General features: G+C 42.1%; 1 protein-coding gene across 4 annotated transcripts in view; it reads right to left on the reverse strand.

Annotated features, from left to right (window-relative positions):
* Positions 1-22525, reverse strand: part of p2ry6.L (pyrimidinergic receptor P2Y, G-protein coupled, 6 L homeolog) — a 35366-nt gene that overhangs the window by 10837 nt on the left and 2004 nt on the right. Inside the window, exon 1 of one of the 4 annotated variants that reach the window (XM_041582834.1) lies at positions 2327-2787. The exons of 1 other annotated variant lie outside the window; for it this stretch is intronic. The gene's annotated coding sequence lies outside the window, so the exon portion shown is untranslated. Of the gene's footprint in view, positions 1-198; positions 377-2326; positions 2788-22525 lie in introns of those variants that run through there. 2 more of the 4 variants (XM_018247875.2, XM_018247876.2) reach the window with 2 other exon arrangements.

Here is a 22525-nt window from a genome sequence, read left to right on the forward strand (position 1 = left end):
GCCACTCTGCTGCTCATACCCGGACTCATTTCCCCTCTCTATTTTAGGAATAGAGTGATTCCCCAGCTGTGTGTGTGTATAAATATATATATATATGTGTGTGTGTATGTAACAGATTCCCCCATATCAGCTGTCTGATCCTGTGCACACACATTCCATTGATCCCCCCATTTAAATGCAAGAACTCAGCAGACTTACCTGCCACCCTGTGCCATAGTCCCACTAAATCTGCATGGGGAACAGGAGTCTGAAAGCTCAGCACCCAGCCGGATCAATTGGAGATTTTCTGAGCCAGCCCCTGTGTGTAACTAAAGTTCTGCTCCCTGAGACCCATTGGAGACGCCTCCAGTCTGACTCTAGTTCTGCTGCTCGCTGGCTGCCAGGGAAGTGCTTAGTGCACAGGGAATGGCTAGAGATCAAGCTCAGACTTAATAGATGGAATCACTTGCAAACAATTCTATATAATGATACGGGATGTGTTAGTGGTACTGGGTCACTGAACTGCTGCGGAGGAGCAGCCCTTTAATTATACCAGAGATTTATATTTATATTTGCAATAAATTTAAGCTGGCCAACTACGTCAGTCATCCTTGTCCTTAAAATATTGATAATGGGTCGACCTCTTGTATTTGTATATATACTGTATATATCTGTATCCTTGCTGTGAATCAACCAAATCAAATGTTGGGTTAGACCCAAGAAAGCTGAGAAAAGTCTTCCCCTTTGACACGAATGCAATTGACCTTGGCTTCCAGCAAATACATTTTCCCAGCCAGCTCCACAGCAGCACTGATAGTGTAACATATCTGGGATTATTATTATTATTATGGGCTGAGGATCTTTTGCTTATGAAGCCGGCACATTCCTCTTTGTGCAGCAAGTGAAGCAGCGAAGCCCTGGGCAGAATATTTTAACTGGATTTCTTTCCAGGGGAAGATGATTGTTAGACAAAGGATCAATAGAAATAAGTTCCATCAACACACAGAGCTTTTCCAAAATATCCAAATTTCACCCGGCCCTCCAGCCCCCTTCTACTGGGAACCATTTGATTATATCATTGGAGTGGGCTCTTGTCCTTTCTATGCTGCTATAGGAACACTATGATCTGCTGTAAATGGGGTTCTGAGAGTTATAGTTCAGTTAGAGCTATGGAGTCACAGGCTGAGGATTTTCCCAGCCCAAAATACTTGTACCTCAAATGCTTCACTGTCCTGCCCCCTCGCACCTTGGCTAACACCCCTGTAACTTTAGCCTCATCCATCCCTTTTATTTCCCATAGACACAGCCAGAGGGTGATTTTTGTGCTTGGGGAGGCTCCTTAACCCGTTACTTGTTTTGATCGATTATTGAACGAAACCCTGCTCAGATCTTCCAATTGTAAACGGGACATCTGCCATTGACTTCTACATGAATCTGGCATGTCTGAGATGGAGTACTTTTTTATTCAGCCTTTCAACACCTTTAGGGTTTAATAAATCACAAAAAATTCAAGTTTCACGAAAAAATTGTGTTTTCCCCTTTAAAACTCCAACCAGACTTTAGTTAAAAACCCTCTTAATGTCTTTGCCTTCTAAGGATATTGAGAGGGGGGTTTTGCTTCCAATAAGGATTAATTAAATCTTAGTTGGGATCAAGTACAACTACTGTTTTATTATTACACAGAAAAAGGAAAGTGTTTACAAATATTTTGATAATTTGTATAAAATGGAGACTATGGAAGACGACTGTCCCATAATTCTGACCTTTCTGGATAACGGCTTTCCACAAACCTGTGATATATTTTCATAGAATGTTCAGTTTTAGATAATACAGTAAATCCATATATAAAACTTCAGCTTTGCCTATGGCTCATTATAATGCAGGGGGTTTCCACCAATCAGCAATTCTGTACTCCCTGCACCTGACTAAGTCAGTCCAAAACCGACATCTAGAACATGCAATGCCTCATGTTGCCCACCCCTAGCATTCAGTGTGAGTGGCTGGAATTAGAATCCTCTGATAGGAACTAACAGTGAATGCGGCAAGGAGTCTGGACTTGGGATGCTAATAGAATCCTGGAATCCTATGCTTCTCTAAAGGTCTGTGGCAAATCATCGTTAAGGATAAGGGAGAATTTGCAGCCCAAAGAGCTGATATTAGGGACCACTGTCGTATCGGGTCCATTATGATCCGATCATCGGGCCCTAGGGCCCACAAACAGATCAGCCCGATATCGCCCACTTCAATGTGGCATATTGGGAAGAGATCCGCTCGTTTGGTGACATTGCTTTGGTAGATCTCTACGTCTATGGCCACCTTAACAATACAGAGTATTATAGACACATACCTTGATATAAAGAGCACAGACAAGTCCAGATCCTCATAAAACTCCAGTCCTTGTGCTCTGACATAATTGTTATCAGCAGGATCTGCTGCCGGGAAACTAAAATACGGGACAACGAGTCTGGAAATGAGTTTTCTCTGCAGCTCATTAATGACACAGGCACCATGGAGCTTCCAGATTCCCATATATTCATATTAATAGTGTATATTAACATATATTATCCCATACAGACATTCATTCTCTGGGCAATGGAATCTAATTTACTTTAATGGCTTCCAGCAAAGCAATAGAACTGATTCTTTGGAAACCGAGTCTGTTTAACCGACGGAACAGATTTCTTGGGCAATGAACTGGGCACATCATGCAGAATGATGGGTGAGTTTACTTTGCCTTGGCTGGTTGAGCTGTTGGTATTTGGTTTGGTAACTGACATAATAGTTTTATACAGGGACAGTAACCTACAGCTTTGCCTACTATTTGTCCTTAAAGGGGTTGTTAACCTTTAAATTAACTGTTAGTATGATGTAGAGAGTGTGATTCTGAGAAATTGGTTTTAATCTTTTATTATTTGAGGTTATTTAGCTTTTTATTCAGCAGCTCACCAGTTTGCAATTTCGGCCATCTGGTTGCTAGGGTCCAAATTCCCCTAGCAACCATGCATCGATTGGAATAAGTGACTGGAATATGAATTGAAAGACAAGTAAAAAAAAATAGCAAAATCCCAAAGCTGGAAACAGTCAGAAGAAGAAGACCAATTAGTCAAAAACAATAAAAATGAAGCCCAATCAAAAGGTCGCTTAGAATTAGCCAAATTATAACATAATACAAGTTAAATTAAATGTGAACCACCTGTTTAAACTCCTTAGCTACTGAACACATAGGCTGATATTTGGGGCAAATAAGTGCTCACCCAAAAGATTAGTCAACCGGCTTTCACTCCGGGAGTATTTAGGAGACCAGATCTACATCTTCTCCAAATCTTAGTGACCCCAAAGCCACTGCTCGGAATCATCTACAGGCCAGACCCTCAGTTTGGGAACTGCTGCTCTAGGTGGAGTTTATAGTGGAAAGAATAACCTCCAGCTGCAGTTGCAGAACAAGACTAGGGGATTCTCATTGGATAATATTGCATATTAATTGTGTTGCTGACTTTAGAGAATTGGGGAATAGTTTGCGTGATATTACTTTAAGAATACAACCCTGGTATTGCTGAACTGCAGCTCTCACCAGGCTTTATACCTTGATAATATAGTCAAATAAAAGTACCTCTGACTCCATGTTTTAAGGTTTCCAGTGAAAAATATATCTAGACTCCTCTAACAGCAGATTGAATGGCGAGTCAGCAGATCAGAGGTTGGCACTGGTACCAAGGACACGTCAGTCATGCCAGCAGCTTTGCTTCCATTTGGCTAAACACAAGGTTTAAAGGAGAACTAAAGCGTAACTAAAGAAGTAGCTAGAAATGTTGTACATGATGTTTTGTGCTTCTGTACCAGCCCAAGGCAACCACAGCCCTTTAGCAGTAAAGATCTGTGTCTCCAAAGATGCCCCAGTAGCTCCCCATCTTCTTTTCTGCTGATTCACTGATTCACATGCTCTGTGCTGCTGTCACTTACTGAGCTTAGGGAGCCACTCACAATATACAGTACACATAGAATAGAAATGTCACAATATAAGGCTGATTAGTAATTAATACACATAATTACTACATGGCAGCACAGAAACCAGTGCAATTAGCATCAGAATTGAATAATCAGCAAACCTGTAGCATCAGCTTATATTACAGCCAGGGAAGCTCATTTTCTGCTGGATAATTAGTGACGAGCCCTAAGCTTAGCTTCTCAACAGCCAATCAGAGCCCACTGAGCATGTGAGTGTCACAGACACTTTCCAAGATGGTGACCCCCTGTGACAAGTTTGAAGTCCTGGATCATTGCTGCTATTGACAAGCTCAAACTTTAGCCTCGTGCAATAAGTTTACTATAGAAAATAGGACATTTTTAGCCATATTCATTTTTAGGGTTTAGTTCTCCTTTAGCCGGAGACTACATATTGGCCAACGCAAGCAGCTGGGCCTTATAAAAGGGGCCAATTTTAATTTGTCCGGATGGGAGGCCAAATATCATCCAGTCTGGCTAATTCAGAAGCATCGGAAGGATCAAGGCAAGTGAGTAACAATCTCGGTGTTTATATGTTCCTTGGCTGCTTACCAGCTGTTCCAAATGGACAACCAGTAAAAATTACAATTTCCTGGGAAAAAAACCATAATGTATTTATTCTCAGTTGTGTCTTACTTGTCCTTTAATTCACAGCCCTAAAAACGTGTCTGTCTTTTATTTTTGGAAAAACCCAATGGGAAAAAAATGATGAATAAAGTACTCAGCCTAAAAGGACTCCCCAAAAATGATTATAAGTCTGTCCTAACACCTCTGCTCAGCTAATGACACTTCAATGAAACAGAGAATTGGATAAAGCAACACATAGTCTGGGATCAAGGAATAAAGCTGACCAATGACATACTGTGCACATACACGTATGAAACCTGTGATCCAGAATGTTGGGGACCTGGGGATTTCCGGATAACGGATCTTTCCATAATTTGGATCTTCATACCTTGAGCTTACTAGAAAATCATGTAAACGTGAAATAAACCTGGTTTTTGCCTCCAATAAGGATTCATTATATCTTAGTTGGGATCACATACAAGATACTGTTTTATTATTACACAGAAAAAAACTAAGCACATTTGGATAAAATAGAGTCTATGGGAGATGGCCTTTCTGTAATTCTAAGCTTCCTGGATAGTAGGTTTTTAGATAAAGGATCTCATACCTGTACAGAGAAAAGGTCTTAGACGTGGAAATTATAAAACTTTACCAACCAGTGTCTGACTGAGCAGGTGGGACACCGGGCAAAAACCCAGGGACCCCGGCGCCCAGAACGGTTCCCCAGCTGCCCTATAAAGAAACAATCCTGTGCGCTGGGTCCATGCGTGTGCGAGTATCACGGTGCACATGCCAGGGCAGAGACTCAGAGCACTGGAGGGGGCCCCCGCGGACTGCCAGAAGGGCCCATCTTTTGCAGCCCCGGTGGGCCCCCAAGGCTCCAGTCCGACCCTATTACCGACAGTTGTCCAATTTAACCCAGGTTTGTTCCTACTAGGAAACAACACGAACCCTAAAACAAGCCAAACCACATACTTGTAACATCTACTATGGATTCCATCAACCTTTAGAGCAGTGGTTGTCAAACCTTTTCAGTTCAAACACCACTCGATAGTCCAAACATTGGCCAGGACTTTCCTTAGCTCACGAAATGATTATGGATATTTGCAAACATGAATGTATCAGTTATAGTTTCAAGAATAGAAATATATAAAACAACAAAAACATATTTACCCCACATCTCACCTTAACTGACCTTCAAGCTGGGCTTTTTGGTGTATCTAGGAAAGAAAATGGCCATTCTCTTAATTTCTCACCCTAACTGGCCTTTAGACTGAGCCCCACCTGCTACTACTCCAAGATCCTAGATTCTGCAAGGCAATGTAATATCTACTGACATGTTCTCCACCCTGTGGTTTAGGAGCAACATGTTTCTCACCAACCCCGTGGATGTTATTCCTAGTGGCCTCAAAGAAGGAGCTTATTTTTGATTGGGAGGCAAGTTTTGGTTGCATAAAAACCAAGTGTACTGCCAAACAGAACCTCTTGTAGGCTACCAGTCAACATAGGGGCTACCAAATAGCCAATCACAGCCCTTATTTGGCACTCCCTGGACCTATTTTCATGCTTGTGTTGCTCCACAACTCTTTTTACATTTAAATGTGGCTCAAAAGGTTGGGGACCCCCAATCTACTGCACAGTTTGTGCTGGGTAACTGAATGGTTGCCAGGGGTCCTAGACCTGGAACAAACATTTCCCAATTTACTATATTGCCAAAGAATCTGAAATACTTCTAGTTCCAGAACATATTTTGGCCACTGACACATTCCAGTTTAAAATCTTTAGACAGTACAAAGGGGAACCTTTTCATTAACGCATATTAGAGCGGGATGGTGTTCAAGTTCCTGAGCTGGGTCTCCAAGACCTTTATTAATAGCAGAGGTGCTGAGTTTTTTGGACTATGTCAGAGAAGGTCGAGCTAACAGAAGTGACATCAGAATGGAGCTGTGTGCTGAGGTTCTACCATTGCTCCTGATATGTAAATGGCCAATTTCCACCTATTTACAATGTAAGTGAACAGTCTTTATTGTCTATGTTCTGGTTGAGGTTGGTGAAATGTAGCTGGAAGCAGAGAAGCAATGTGGAGAAGATCTGGAGCAGTAGATCCAGCCTAGTATAGGACCTGAGTCTTTATCAAGGCTCTGAAGTCAGAGTTAGGCTGATAAGACTCACCAAGATCTCTGAGGCTGTAGGAGAAGAGGAGGGCTATATCATGTGAACATGTATATATATATGTGTGTGTAGGGGACTGATCATACAAGCTGATGTCTTAAGCAGGACACAAGGTGATAGAAACAGTAGGATGAAGAAAACAACAGAAATGAAGGAAGGGAGTAACATAGGAGGAGATTGGAAGATGTGAAAAATATGGAAAGATTTTCAAGGGAAGGACGTAAGGTAGGTATGAGGGATTCAACATCTATTGGGCAGATTATAAAATTCCATTGGATGAGGCCACATCATTGTGTTGATCTAGTCCTCTCTGGACAGGTCTTCCCACGCCCCCCCCCCATTCAGATCCAACTGTTGGGCCTGACTTCCTACTTCTCTTGATCTTTTTGCCTAATTAAAACATTGGCATCAGTTGTGATGTTTACCAGCTGGGCTACCGGCCGACTTGCTCTAATGGAGCCTGCGTGTGAGATAGTTGATTAGGAATGGCCGTTAATATCATCATCCATTAAACCCAATCCATTAAACAGCTTGGCATGGAGTTGTTGGCTCTGACAGTGCCAGTTAATAGATAACCTCTACACATTTAGCCCATCCATGCGTAAACACAGCACTATGTATAATATTGACACCATTCAGAACAAATAAGGGTGGCATGCGGGAAATAAAAGGTCCCTTAGGGTTATTGTGCACTGGTAACAATAGCGGCCGTATAAGAGGGAGAATAAACATATTTACACTGCTGTCGTTAATTTGCTGCTGGGCGGTCATGACTCGGTTGGATCAGACTGTGGACGTCATTGCGCCACTGAAATCTTCTGCTTATTTCACTTCTATGTGGCAATTGAAGGGCCACTGTCATTTTATATGTTTTATTCCCTGTTGTATTACTCTGATTATTACAAGATGAATATATAATGATTTTCATTTTGCTTTGCCGCCAATACACTTGTGAGAGAAGAGCAGCCAAAATGCCCATTGGGAGGGGGATCAGCCGAGAATTGGGGAACTCACCTATGACCCTTGAAGGATTCTGTGAGATTGGTGGAAGAGGGGCAATTGGGGTTCAGCACCATGATAAAAATGCTCCCGATCCCTCATCCCAATTCCTCCTTATCTAAGGATAACCCTGAAAACAAAATGACAGATTTTAAATTGTGAGACATATAAATGGTCTAAGGGCAGAGACACACGGTCAGATTCGGGGAGATTATTCGCCCGGCGATAAATCTCCTCTTCTTCGGGGCGACTAATCTCCCCAAACTGCCTTTCCGCTGGCTAGAATGTCAATCACCGGCAGGATGGTACTCAGAATGGTTTATTTTCCATAGTCGCCTGAGGTTTCCTTGTGAGGCAACTACAGGCGACTTCGGAAAACGCACTCTCTGAGTGCCATCCCGCCAGAGAATAACATTCTAGCCGGGTTCAGGGAGATTAGTCGCCCCAAAGAAGAGGAGATTTGTTGCTGGGCGATTAATATTCCCAAATCTGAGCGTCTGTCTCTGCCCTTAAAGGGGTGGTTCATCTTTAAAGGGACCTGTATTTTTAATATCGAGTGCTGTTCTTAGATCTACCAGGATCTACCAGTTCTTAGATCTTCCCATTGTTCTGTTGTTAGGCTGCTGGGGGGGGGGAAGGGAGGGGTGATATCACTCCAACTTGCAGTACAGCAGTAAAGAGTGACTGAAGTTTATGAGAGCACAAGTCACATGACTGTGAGCACCTGGGAAACTGGCAATATGTCTAGCCCCATGTCAGATTTCAAAATTAAATATAAAAAAAAAAATCAGTTTGCTCTTTTGAAAAACAGATTTCAGTGCAGAATTCAGCTGGAGCAGCACTGCGTTTTGAAAAACAATACGTTTTCCCATGACAGTATCCCTTTAAGTTAGAATGTTATAGAATGGCTAATTCCAAGCAACTTTTAATTGGTCTTCATTTTTCTTAAAATAGTTTTTGAATGATTTGCCTTCTTTTGAGTATTTCCAACTTTCAAATTGGAGTCACTGTCATGATATAGGCATGTCGAGAGTTAATAAAACAGGCAAAGGGATCATGAAAAAACATTGCGGCAGAAAGAGATAGTTAACAGGCCTCTGCTCGTATGGTCTGGAATCAGTCATGTGTAAAGGGATCTCAACCTCTGATGCCCGGCTCTAAGCCCTGGCTGATAACAGACTTCGTGGCCAGAACAGCGTCTGATTTATTCTCTTTTCTACTTTATTTATCTGAATGTTTAGTAGTAGGTCGGGAGATTGCACCACACAATCGTTCATCCATCATAAGGCTAAAGGTGGCCATAGACATAGAGATGTCGCCAAACAAGCAGATTTCTCCCGATATGCCCACAATAAAGTTGCCGATATCGGGTTCATCCAATCGTGGGCCATAGGGCCCAACGATCGGATCATAATGGATCCATTACGGCGGGTGGATCACGAGACCACATACACACATAGATGCGGCCACGATCCTACGTGATTTTTAACCTGCCCAACTTTTGCCAGATATTGATCCTGGAAGCCCGTCTGATGGCCCCACACACGGGTCAATAAACTGCCAACTCGGCCTGTCGACAGCTTTTATCGGCCCGTGTATGGGGGCCTTAAATTCGCATGTCTATGGCCAGCTTTGGTTCTCAGCAAGACTCCTCATAGGTGATGTGGAGGCCACAATGTAAGCTAACTCAAACGTTTCTATCATCACTGAACCCATACCTTTTATTCCAATATAAAAACAATAAAAACTGGTTATGGGTTCGGTACAATTTTAGCTTTCAAAGGAGTCCAAACATGACTAGGTTTGGCCCTTGATTTATCAGATGGGAATATCTGGGCAGGGGCAGGTCACACAGTATTGATGTTTGGTATCTAAAGAGCCAGTAGGAAGAAATATGACTATAGCACATTATATCAATTCTCTACTATGTTCCTATAAGGAGTTATGGTCATTATATTGTCGGTCCAGTCCCTACTTACAGGAGGTCATAAAGTGTTGGACTGGGTCGGTGGGAAACCAGGAAAAAACCTTGTCTCAGAATATCACTTTCTAGTCTACATTATAGTAAAAGTTAACTCAAATGTGAACAAACCCTTTAAATATTATAAAAAAGTTAAAGATCAAAAAAGATCCAACATTTAGGGGCAGATTTATCAAGGGTCGAATTTCGAGGCGATAGGAGTTTTTTTAAACTCCCATCAACTTGAAACTGAATTTATTTTAAAAAAATCATAGTTTTTAAGTTTGGGTGAATAGGCCGTATTCGAATCGTTCGAATTGAAGTTTTACCGCATTCGGTCGAATTCAAATCAAATGATTTGCTACAAAAAACGTTAATTTTGCAAAGTCCAGCAAATGACTTCTAATAGGTTCTACAAGATCCCCCATTGGTTAAAACAGCAATTCAGCAGGTTTTAGATGGCGAATGGTTGAAGTTTTAAAGAGACAGTACATGATAAATTTCGATATACGAATAGTCCAATTTTTTTCAAATTCAAATCAAATTTTGGACTATTTTTTTACACTAAAAATATCTCGAAAATCCAATTTTAAATTTGAATTTAAAAATAAATCTGCCCCTTACAGCACACAAATATATATATGCACAAAAGGCTCACTCATTTACACTTACACAACCTTGGTCGTTAAGCAAAACTAGAAGTAATATCAAAAAGATGAAGTTATGATGAAGGTAAAAAACACTTACTTTCCTCAATGTTTTGATCCCGAACACGGACTAAAACATCGATTAAATAAACTCTTCTTCACCTTCATCATAAATCACGTGAGTGCCGACGTTTTTCTTTTAATACGAATATATATATTCATTTAAATATTGATGATAATCAACATCCTGAGCTTTTCCAGTAATTAATTTCATGAAAATCAATATATTGCTTTGAATGCAGAACAAATATTTACAGCAGACCTAACAAAGCCCCTGGTGATTGCCTTTCATAGTTATAAATGTCTCAATAAACGAATTGAACCAATTTCAGTTTTACAGAAGTGAATGAGAATAGTCAACACAGATATTTAAGCATTTAGTTATATAACTGGGACTGTCCAACCAATAACTCCTGCTGTATATACCTCAAGCACCTGCAATAGTCTTTACACTTGTTCAACTTCCAAACTTTTTTTTCAATTCAGTTCAGTTTAATGTTCAGGTGCAGATTCTGTTACAATTTGGTCCATTAGTTGATCCATTTCTTTGTAGGATCCCACAGTCACACTCCCTTCCCAGAGACTATTATCCACTGTTACTATAGGCACCATCTCTCCCTACTATACCTGCTATCCCACAGTCACACTCCCTTCCCAGAGACTATTATCCACTGTTACTATAGGCACCATCTCTCCCTGCTATACCTGCTATCCCACAGTCACACTCCCTTCCCAGAGACTATTATCCACTGTTACTATAGACACATCTCTCCCTACTATACCTGCTATCCCACAGTCACACTCCCTTCCCAGAGACTATTATCCACTGTTACTATAGGCACTATCTCTCCCTACTATACCTACTATCCCACAGTCACACTCCCTTCCCAGAGACTATTATCCACTGTTACTATAGGTACCATCTCTCCCTACTATACCTGCTATCCCACAGTCACACTCCCTTCCCAGAGATTATTATCCACTGTTACTATAGACACCATCTCTCCCTACTATACCTGCTATCCCACAGTCACACTCCCTTCCCAGAGACTATTATCCACTGTTACTATAGACACCATCTCTCCCTACTATACCTGCTATCCCACAGTCACACTCCCTTCCCAGAGACTATTATCCACTGTTACTATAGACACCATCTCTCCCTACTATACCTGCTATCCCACAGTCACACTCCCTTCCCAGAGACTATTATCCACTGTTACTATAGGCACCATCTCTCCCTACTATACCTGCTATCCCACAGTCACACTCCCTTCCCAGAGACTATTATCCACTGTTACTATAGACACCATCTCTCCCTACTATACCTGCTATCCCACAGTCACAGTCCAAAATCCCAGCATATACTGAGTATAGTGCAGTAACCAGAATTAACTCCCTTGCATGTGGCTGACTGATATTTATAGATTCTTTTTACGTCAACTCAGAACCTTAGCGACATTAAAGGAAATGTGTTTGTCTCTAAAAGGCAATTATCATGAAACACTTCTATTCAGTCTATTTAGCAATGTCACTGGCGAAGTGACCCCCATTTTGTTTCCCCATTACGTAATTGCCTGCGTTTGTTTAATGAGGCTTAATTAGTTTTGCCCACACTGTGGTTGTGACTGGGATCTCACAGAACCTGTTGGAAGTTAATGACTTCCATTACGGGAGAGTAATTGTATGTTAGTATATTATTAGTCCCATCAGGAATGGCTTTCAGATTGGAGCCTCTGAGTGCTGAGAATCACTGCAGACATTATGTAGGAGATACTAAGCAAAATGAAACACAAAAATTTTTAATTTCTCTACAGATTTCAGCTAATGCACTAATCAGTCTTAGTTCTATTCTGTAATTCTAAACTGCAGATATTCCATTATTTAACTGCTGTTTCTATTAGTAACCCCATCGCATGGAGCAGAGCACAATATCTGGGGTCCCTTGTGTTACACTGACCAGAGATAAATATTGTTTTTTATACTGAGCCCTTTTCATCTCTAACCCTTATTCACAGATGTTTGACTTGCTGGTGTCTGAGTGTCCACTGCCTGCTCCCGTGTAAACTGGGGATTTCTTTAGTTCAGCTGCTGAATGGGGTAACAAAAAATGAAATAATTAAAAAAAAACACACTAATAATAAAAAATTAAACCCAGTTGGAAATGGTCTTAGAATATCACTACACAGTGGCGTAACTAGTTGTTACTGGGCCCCATAGCAAATTCAATTTAGGGCCCCAAAATATTTATAAGTTGGCCTATTTTACCAAGATATATTAAAATTGCTAATTAATTAGGGTCTCACTGGGCCCCCTACACTCCTGGGCCCCCCTGCAACTGCAGGGTCTGCTTCCTCTATAGTTACGCCCCTGTCACTACAAAATACAGAAAGTTAATTGAAAGGTGAATAACCCCTTTAATTGTAAGAGGGGCAATAGTGGGGAAAGGGTTCTGGGCTTGGTAGATTGGGGCAGGGCCGCCATCAGGGGGGGGGGATGACAAGTGTCCCAGGCATGAAATGGGGCCCGGCAGCGCTGCACTTTTGAAAGAGCGGCCATTTTTGAGTCCCGAACAGCCAAAAATGTGGAAGTGACGAAAAGCCGAACAGCCCAAGTCCCGAAGCAGCAAAAAGACCCAAAGTCACGAAAATACCCGAAATTTAAGTCCTGAAGCGTCGAAAAGACCCTAAGTCACGAAAGGAGGTGAAGTTGAAGTCTTGAAGCCACAAGTTCAATTCTACTGAACACCAATTTGTGTTTTTTTTTTTTTTTTTTTTTTTAATCCCCTGGCCATCAATGTATTATTTTAATATTCTACAGGCCCCTGTCACCAATGTTTTTTTTAAAAAAGAACTTTTTGGGGGCCCCAATTTTTTAACTTGTATGGGGGGCCCTGGTGCCAATGTTTTTTTTAAAAAAAACTTTTATGGGGGGCCCTGGCGCCAATGTTTTTTTTTTTTAAAACTTATAAGGGGGCCCTGACCACCAATAGCTTTTTATAACTTGTGTGTGTGTGTGTGGGGGGTTAATTTTTAGCGCTGATGTCTGTGTAGTCTTTTAACTGGGATGTGAAGTGGGCGGGATCTGGGGCGGGGCTGTGGCACCAGGGTGGGCGGGGCTACCAGGGGGCCACGAAAATGTTGTTGTACGAGGCCCCGTCATTTCTAATGGCAGCCCTGGATTGGGGGTGGGACAGGAGCAAATCAGGTTCAGGATCGATGCAGATTGGGGGATTTTAGGTGGAAGGGGTACTTCCGTCAAATTATTTGCTGAAAACATCTTCCCAGTTTCCAAGGGCTAAAATCTGGCCGGCAACCGGGAAAAATTCTGAGTTTATTTTTCACCTGAAAATCGTTTTTCACTTCTGTTTATTATGGGGATCAGATAGGATCTGTTATACAGATAGCTAGAATCTCAGCTGCCATAAAGCAGGACAGGACTGCTGCTTACAATGGGGATCAGATAGGATCTGTGCAGCCACTGGGACAGAATGTTCTGTTATAGTTTGGGATTATGGGGATAAAATAAACATCATTTGCTCATTGATGAATATTAAAGGTAACACATATTTCATACTGTGTGTTTCTTGCCAGATACACCTGGGCGCTCCCATGTCTGAGAGACGTAGATATAAAAGCTGCAATTTCTCAATATAATTTGACCCTGACAGTAACTGTTTCAGTGATTGGATGAGGTTTAACTGTTTGATCAAATAAAAGACAATGTGGCTGCTCTCATTCAGAAGAATTTACATGCAGGGCCGGATTTACATAGCGGACGCCCCTAGGCCCACTGATGTTTGTTGCCCCTGTCCCTTCCCCTTTATTCGTGCAAATTTTCATCATCTTTACTGGAGCAATGGGGATTGTGCATGGGAAATTTAAAAAATAATTGTATCTCCAGCCCATTCCCAGTGTTTTTGAACCAATGTGGGTGTGGTTGGGCAACATGCCGCCCCCCTAAATCCTGCCGCCCTAGGCCCGGGCCTAGGTGGCCTTTCCACAAATCCGGGCCTGTTTACATGAAAGGCTCCAGGGGCAGAAAAACCAATGGGGATGATTTACTTCGACCCAACATTTTCTGGGAAATCCAGTGAATAAACGTTTGATTGTAAACCATTTATATCAAGAAAACGTCAGTTCAGACTTTATAATGAGAAATTCCAGTGAAGGGAAAAGGAACAAAGACAAATTAATAACTGCGTTAACTTCACAAGGAAAATAATTAACGGGCAGTTTAGGTTCATTAAGATAACAGAACGGAAATGATAAAGCCGTAATTGTTTGGTGAATAAAATTCCACAGACTCAGTGCTGGCGGCAGTCCCAGCGAGGAGGTTTTATTAACTGAAATTGACAGGGGCAGCATGGGATTGTGGGCACACTGGGCATACACTGGCACACAGGGGTAATACACTGGCACACACAGGGGGGCATATACTGGCACACACAGGGGGGCATATACTGGCACATGGGGGTAATACACTGACACACACAGGGGTAATACACTGGCACACACAGGGGGCATATACTGGCACACACAGGGGGGCATATACTGGCACATGGGGGTAATACACTGGCACACGGAGGACATACACTGGCACACACAGGGGTAATACACTGGCACACAGGGGACATTCACTGGGCATTCACTGGCACATAGGGGACATACATTGGCACATAGGGGACATACACTGGCACACAGGGGATATACACTGGCACACACAGGGGACATACACTGGCACACAGGGAACATACACTGACACACAGGGGACATACACTGACACACACAGGGGACATACACTGACACACAGGGGCATTCACTGGGCACATAGTGGCAATTACACACACACGGCTGAGTGATTTGCCAGTTGCTTTTCCCTTGCTTCTCACTGCTGTCTGTAGCATAAAAGGGCCCAATATCACAAACCTGCACCCGTCAAGGGTCATTGTCATGATGTCACAGAGCGTTTCATCCCCCAGTGATGTCATACTTATTATTCTCTAGTCTCACTCGAGATAAAGCTGGGGGGCTTGTGGTGGCATCAGCGTGTAAGTGACCTAACAGGGACGCCATAAGGGGGGTACAGGGGGTGTTGTTGTACCGGGCCTAAAGGGGGACCCAGCTGTGCTCCACTTTTTGAAATTGCCGGCCCCCCTTGACAGCGCTGAAGTCATGCCGAACCGCTGATGTCTGAAGAGTCGAAATCCCAAAGCCACGAAAGGAGCCAAAGCTGAAGTTCTGAAGCCACAAGTTCACTTCTACTGAACAACAATGTGTTTTATTTTATTTTATTAATCCCCTGGCCTCTTATTTATTATTTTAATACTCTTTAGGCCCCTGCCACCAAGGTTTTTCTGGGGCCCCAATGTTTCTGTTTAACTTGTAAGGGGGGTTGCCAATATTTTTTTTTTAAAAAAAACTTTTATGGAGGGCCCTGGCGCCATCAATGACCATCAATGACTTTTATAAGTTGTGTGTGGGGGGTTTACCATTTTTATCACTGATCTCTGTGTGGCCTTTTTTTTTTTTTTAAAGTTTTTATTTTGAGTTTTAAACATAACACAGTTAAGAACAATAAAGAGAAAGAAAAGAAAGAAAGGTAAGAAAGAAAGAGGGGAGGGGAGGTAAGGTATAAGATGATACATCCAACAAAGTAGTGTATAGGCTTTCAACCATCTTGGACAGTCAACCAAGTACCCCAGATCGCTTCAAATTTCGCGGGGCACCCTCTCGACAGATAGGTCAGTTTCTGATTCGAGAGAGAGTCATTTACCAGAGTTTTCCAATATTGCAATGTGGGAGGGTTGAGCGATTTCCAGTGCATCAATATAGCTTTCTTAGCATAATACAGGAGCTGCAAATAACATAATCTAGTACATGGGCGCAGCTGCAGATCCCCAATAATCCCCAACAGACAGGTTTCTGGCGCACGTATACTGGGGAGTGCAAGCTTTTCATTCAAGTATTGGAGGACTGCACTCCAAAAACCCTGAATTATTGGACAGGACCAGAATACATGAAACAGAGTACCAGATTCCACCCTGCACTTAGGGCACAGGTCCGAGACCGTACCATATATCTTAGCCAGGCGATATGGGGTTAAGTAAACTCTATTCAAAAATTTAACTTGTATAAGCCTGTCCCTCATAGATATTGATAGCGCTGGTACAAGTTGTAGTGCGTCCTTCCATTTTTCATCATCCAAGTCAGGTATGTCTGCTTGCCATTTGCCCTTAACCCTTTCAAGGGGAGAGGGACCCGCGGTAGTTAGCATCGTATAGAACCAGGATAATGGTTTTGGTAAGTCTAACCTGTGCAGGTAGGTCTCAAGAGACGACACCTTTAAATCCACAGGCTTTGTTGGAAATTGCACATTGAAAGCATGACGTAATTGGAAATACCGAAACAACATATCTGGATGGGGATGGAATTCCTGTTGGATTGTGGCAAAGCTCTTACAGTCACCCCCGGAGACGATATCACCAAGAGTTTTAATCCCAATCTGTGCCCACCGGGCGATGTCTGGGAGGGAGCGTAAATGAGGGAGGTGATTATTACCCCATAGCGGGGCATGGGGGGACCAGGCGGTGGAGGTTCCTCGAACAAGTTCTATGGATTTCTGAAATGCTTTCACCACCGTTTGCATAGGGGTAGTGGTCACGTGATATGGGGAGACACCTCGGTAAGGAAGTTTGGCAAGGGCCTCAAAGGAGCCTATTACTGCTGCCTCTAGCACCACCGCTGAGTTGCTTCTATCAGGGACAATCCACCAGTGGGCATAAACCAGCTGGGCCGCAAGGAAGTAGAGTTTGAGATTAGGTAAAGCTAGGCCCCCTCCCGAAGTCTGTGTGGCCTTTTTACTGTGGTGTGGGGTAGGGGGGATCTGTGGGGCTTGGGGTGGGCAGGACCCAGGGGGCCCAGAAGATGTTGATTTCTAATGTTGGCCCTGTGACCTAATAAAGAGGGACTGTGGATCGGCACACAGACAAGGACAGACAGCAGGACAGAGGGTTCCTATACACTTACTGGCAGTTTTCTGAGGTGTCCCTGAGATACTTTAAATATTAACCCTTAGTCAGCTGTATCCCAGAGATCAGCATACGGTAGCTTTGTAGCTTGTGTCTGTCCTACTGACCTTGCAGTCTGGCATTAACCACTATCTGGTGTGTCATCCCAGCAGCCAAAATAGCACAGAGTTCTTGCAAATAAAATCATTATTATCATTGTTACCAGCTCCCACCCTCACTCGTGTGCTTTAGCTGTATAACACGGTGGGACACTTTTATAGAATGTCCTGGGCCCCATTCTCCAGTGTCCAACTGGGGTAACTCACGCCCAACAGAACACCCCAAGGGGCCACCCACCCAGCCGCCTCTGATGAGCCCAGGAGATCTACTAATAACAGGATCCAGCAGGATTTCTCCCGGTGCCCCAGTAAGTCTGACCCTGGGTTTATCTTCCACAGCCCAAAAGCATACTGATAATATATCTTTGTTTAAATAAACCTCATTCTGTCACTAACTAAAGGAGTTGTTCACCTTTGAGTAAACATTCAGTATGATGTAGAGAGGGATATTCTGAGACAATTTGCAACTGGTCTTCATTTTTTTATTATTTGTGTTTTTTGACTTATTTAGCTTTTTATTCAGCAGCTCTCCAGTTTGTAATTTCAGCCATCTGGTTGCTAGGGTCCAAACATACCTTTCAACATTTTGGAAATAAAAAGAGGGACAAAAAAAATTGCAGTGTTTAGCGCAGCAATATTTTTTGACCATGCCCATTTTTTGGCCACCCCCCCTAATTACCATATTCATTTTACTAAATTTGGCTGGTTATATTTCTGTGGTTTTTTTCCAGTTATTACAGTTTTGCTAATGAAGGTGAATTGGCCTTTAAGCTGTGAGTCTAACATTTCCCAAGGGACCTCCTTATCTAAATTGTAACAATTACTTATTTGCTTATCTCAAAATTGTTACAAAGTATCTTATGTGAACCTGTCTCTTTGCCAAAAGCCAATTACGTTATAAACATTGTTTCTTTTTTTTTTAGCTGTTCAGTACAGAGAAAATCAGGACTTTCTAGTACAAACCCTTGACTGGGGGTTGAGCTGTCAAAAGAGGGACTGTCCCGCTGAAAACGGGACAATTGGGAGGTATGGTTCAAATTCCCCTAGCAACCATGCACTGATTCGAATAAGAGACTGGAATATGAATAGGAGAGGCCTGAATAGAAAGAGGAGTAATAAAAAGTAACAATAAAAATAATAAATGTGTAGCCTTATAGAGCATTTGTTTTTAGATGGGGTCAGTGACCCCCGTTTGAAAGCTGGAAAGAAAATAAGGAAATGAGAAGGAAAATAATTCAGAAACTATAGAAAATAAATAATGAAGACCAATGGAAAAGTTGCTTAGAATTGGCCATTCTATAACAGACTAAAAGTTAACTTAAAGTTGAACCACCTCTTTAACCCCTTCACTGCCATACATAGTGAATGGACCTGACTACTTTGTTGCTCTTTGCCCTGAGCTGCTGTAAGTTAAAGGCACACAATCATGCCAAAATATAACTAAATTGCATTAATGTCCGAAAAATGATTCTGATGGATAATTGACCTGCAAAAACAATAGTTTCCCAGGTTGTATCATTATCCAATGGCTCCAGGCCTGGCTGCGTTTCTCACTCGTGACTCTACACAAATCCCATTTTCACGCTTTTGATTTTTCTGAATAGAAATTTTCCTGAGAAGCTGCATTTCTGGCAGGCCCTTAAGCAATCTATGGCCTCTCTCCCATGAATATTGTGATTAACCGATATAAATAAGGGAGGGGAATCTGGTTAGAGACTCTAGTAGGAAATGCAAGAAAATATACCATTCAGTGCAAAGGGCAGATTCATATTTACAAATATATGTAGATGTTGCCATACAGTTTGCCTCAGCTTAACATCATCATCATCATTTACTGTATTTATATAGCGCTGTCAAGATACGCAGTGCTTTACTGCAGTTATAGCAAACAGGGAATAATGGTGGATAACAGACAAGGATTACAGAGTACAATAGGGTTAGAAGGACCTAGAGATTAGAGTTTACAAACTAAAAGGTTAGGGTACAATTGAGACATTAGGATTATATAAACACTTTGTCATTTTTGATACAGCAATGATTGATTAATTAAGGTACAACGAATAGGCCTCTTTAAACAGGTGGGTCTTTAAGGAGCGCTTGAAAGTTTGGAAGGAAGGAGAAAGTCTGACAGTTGGAGACAGAGATTTCCAGAGAAAAGCAGAAGCCTGAGAGAAGTCGTGTAGGTGAGAATGGGCAGAAGTGATCAGAGGAGAAGTGAGAGAAGATCAGAAGCAGAGAGAAGGTTGTGAGAAGGAGAGTATTTGGAGATTAGAGATGAAATATAGGGAGGGGTTTCATTATTAAGGGCCTTGAGTGTGAGTGTAAGTAATTTGAATTTGATTCTAGAAGAGATTGGGAGCCAGTGAAGGGACATACATATGGGAGCAGCTGATGTGCCTTTAGAATGAAACGTGATGCAGTCTATTTACTTTGCACTGGAGGTTTGGGTCCCAGCGAGTATAAAAGACAGACTCCTTTCCATTCCCAGTGTCACAGCTTTGGGGATACACAGGGAATATTAGTATTTCTTTAACTCGCAGACAGTTAGTGAAACGCGAATTCCGACACCATCGACTTTTGACCCACATGAAAGCCAATGGGCGTCTATTTAATTGACACCAGCGTCCAAATTGATGCCAGCACCGGAAAAAAATAATAATAAAAACCTTTAAAGGCTGGGAATTTTCGCAGCAAATTTGTGAATTTATTTGTGAATTTATTTGCGAAACACGCAAATTTGCTGCAAATAGTGCCTGGTGAATAAATTTGCCTATCACTACTAGTCAGTGGGGTAACTATAGAGAAAGAAGACCCCACAGTTGCAGGGGGGCCAAGACTTTGGGGTCTGCTCCATCTATAGCTAATAAATAAACCCTCCTCCTCAGCCGCTCTCTCTTACCGGCGAGGCTGCGGGAAGCAAGTCAGGCGGGAGTGGGTGGAGTCAGTGTGGGATGTAGGCAGGGCAGAGGCGGGATGTGGGCGGGAGGATGGGGATTGGAGAGATCTGGCCACTATTAAGATTTTTTTGTAGGTGGGCCCGGCGCACTCTTCTTACGCCACTGTATCTACTAGAAGTAAATCTAAAGCAACCGGACTTGCTGAATAATAATAAAAAATCATCTTCAATGATTACTCAGCAAGTCCATTTTTTTTAGATTTACTTCCACAAGATTTACCATGACCTGGGTGAATTCATCTCAATCAAAGAGGCTGCGAGCGATCGGCTAAGAACCAGGACCTGGATCTAATCTATGGCTCTTTATGGTTTCTCTTGTGATACAATAACTGATTTAAGGAGTGAATTATTAGATCAGTTCCATTTTGAACATTTCTGAACAAATAAGGTACAAAACAGCACAATGATCTGCCTATAGAGAGGGAAGGCAACATGGGGTACAGTTGGTACAACTCTAGGGGTCCTAATCACTGTTAGGGACCTGAGAAACATTATTTAGCAGTGGGGTTGTTCACCTTTAAATTAACTGTTAGTATCATGTAGAGAGTGATATTCTGAGACAATTTTCAATTGGTTTTCTTTATTTGTGGTTTTTGAGTTATTTAGCTTTTTATTCAGCAGCTCTCCAGTTTGACATTTCAGAAATTTCGTTGTTAGGGTCCAAATTCCCCTAGCAACCATGCATTGATTTGAATGAAAGACTGGAATATAAATAGGAGAGAAGTAATTAAAAAGTAGCAATAATAATAGATTTGTAGCCTTAGAGAGCATTTGTTTATTAGATGGGGTGACCGCCATTTGAAATCTGAAACAGTCAGAAGAAGAAGTCAAATCCTGCAAAAATGCTAAAAAACAAAAAAACAAAGGCCAACTGAAAAGTGGTTTAGAATTAACCATTTTAAAACATACTCAAAGTTAACTTAACCACCACTTTAAGCACTCCAGTCGCAGACATACACACAGCCCATAACTATGCCACTGATCATTCTGTATGCGTGTATATGTATATTAGATATATATATATATATGTCCCTGTGTAAAATGTATAATGAAACTATAGAATTCCTAATGAATCAGATGAAAGTTGAGAGTAGGACTGGCCAGATATGGGATGAGTGTGACAATTAAATTGTAATATATGGACAAACAATCCCTGTTTTGTTTAAAGGGTAAGGGTAGGGGCACACGGCGCGATTTCGCCGCGATTCTGCGCTAAGCGAGTTGTCGCTGCGTTTTTTAAGCCGAAATAGCTTTGCTAACTTTGGCGCTGGCGTCAATGCAAATCGCGGCGAAATCGCTGCGCTAATTCACACGCGGCGATTCGTTTTCTATTGTCGTCCGAAGTTGCCTCGCTGGGCGTTTCCGGGCGACAGTAGAAAAAAAATCGCCGCGTGTGAATTAGCGCAGCGATTTCGCCGCGATTTGCATTGACGCCAGCGCCAAAGTTAGCAAAGCTATTTCGGCTTAAAAAACGCAGCGACAACTCGCCCAGCGCAGAATCGCGGCGAAATCGCGCCGTGTGCCCCTAGCCTAACAAACAAGGGAAAGTTGTGCTCACCACTAGTTTTTAAAAACATTAGGCGGGGGTGCAATGAGGGTGTGACCACAAAATACATATAGACAAATACAAGATTCCTCTGCACTCAACCCATTATCAATATATTTAAGACAGAGACATTTTGTGCTACTGCTACTGAAAAATGCCTTACCCTTTAAACAACACAGGGATTGTTTGTCCATATATTGCAATATATTTAAGCTGAACAACTACGTCAAAGTCATCCCATATCTGGCCAGTCCTACGCTCAATTTTATCTGATTCATTAAGAATTCTATGGTTTAATTATACATTTTATAAAAGGGACGAATACGTGTTACCTGCAACTTACTAGCTGCTTTCAAAGTAAAACTCCCAAACTTGGCTGCCCTTTTATTAGACACCAGTGGGATCACCTGACTATAGTTGGAGGGGGTGGGAGCTACAACATAGAGCTGGTCACTGCTCCTGTATAACTATAACAAACAAGGGAAAGTTGTGCTCACCACTAGTTTTTA

This window comes from Xenopus laevis, chromosome 2L (assembly GCF_017654675.1).
Source record: "Xenopus laevis strain J_2021 chromosome 2L, Xenopus_laevis_v10.1, whole genome shotgun sequence".
Taxonomy (NCBI): domain Eukaryota; kingdom Metazoa; phylum Chordata; class Amphibia; order Anura; family Pipidae; genus Xenopus; species Xenopus laevis.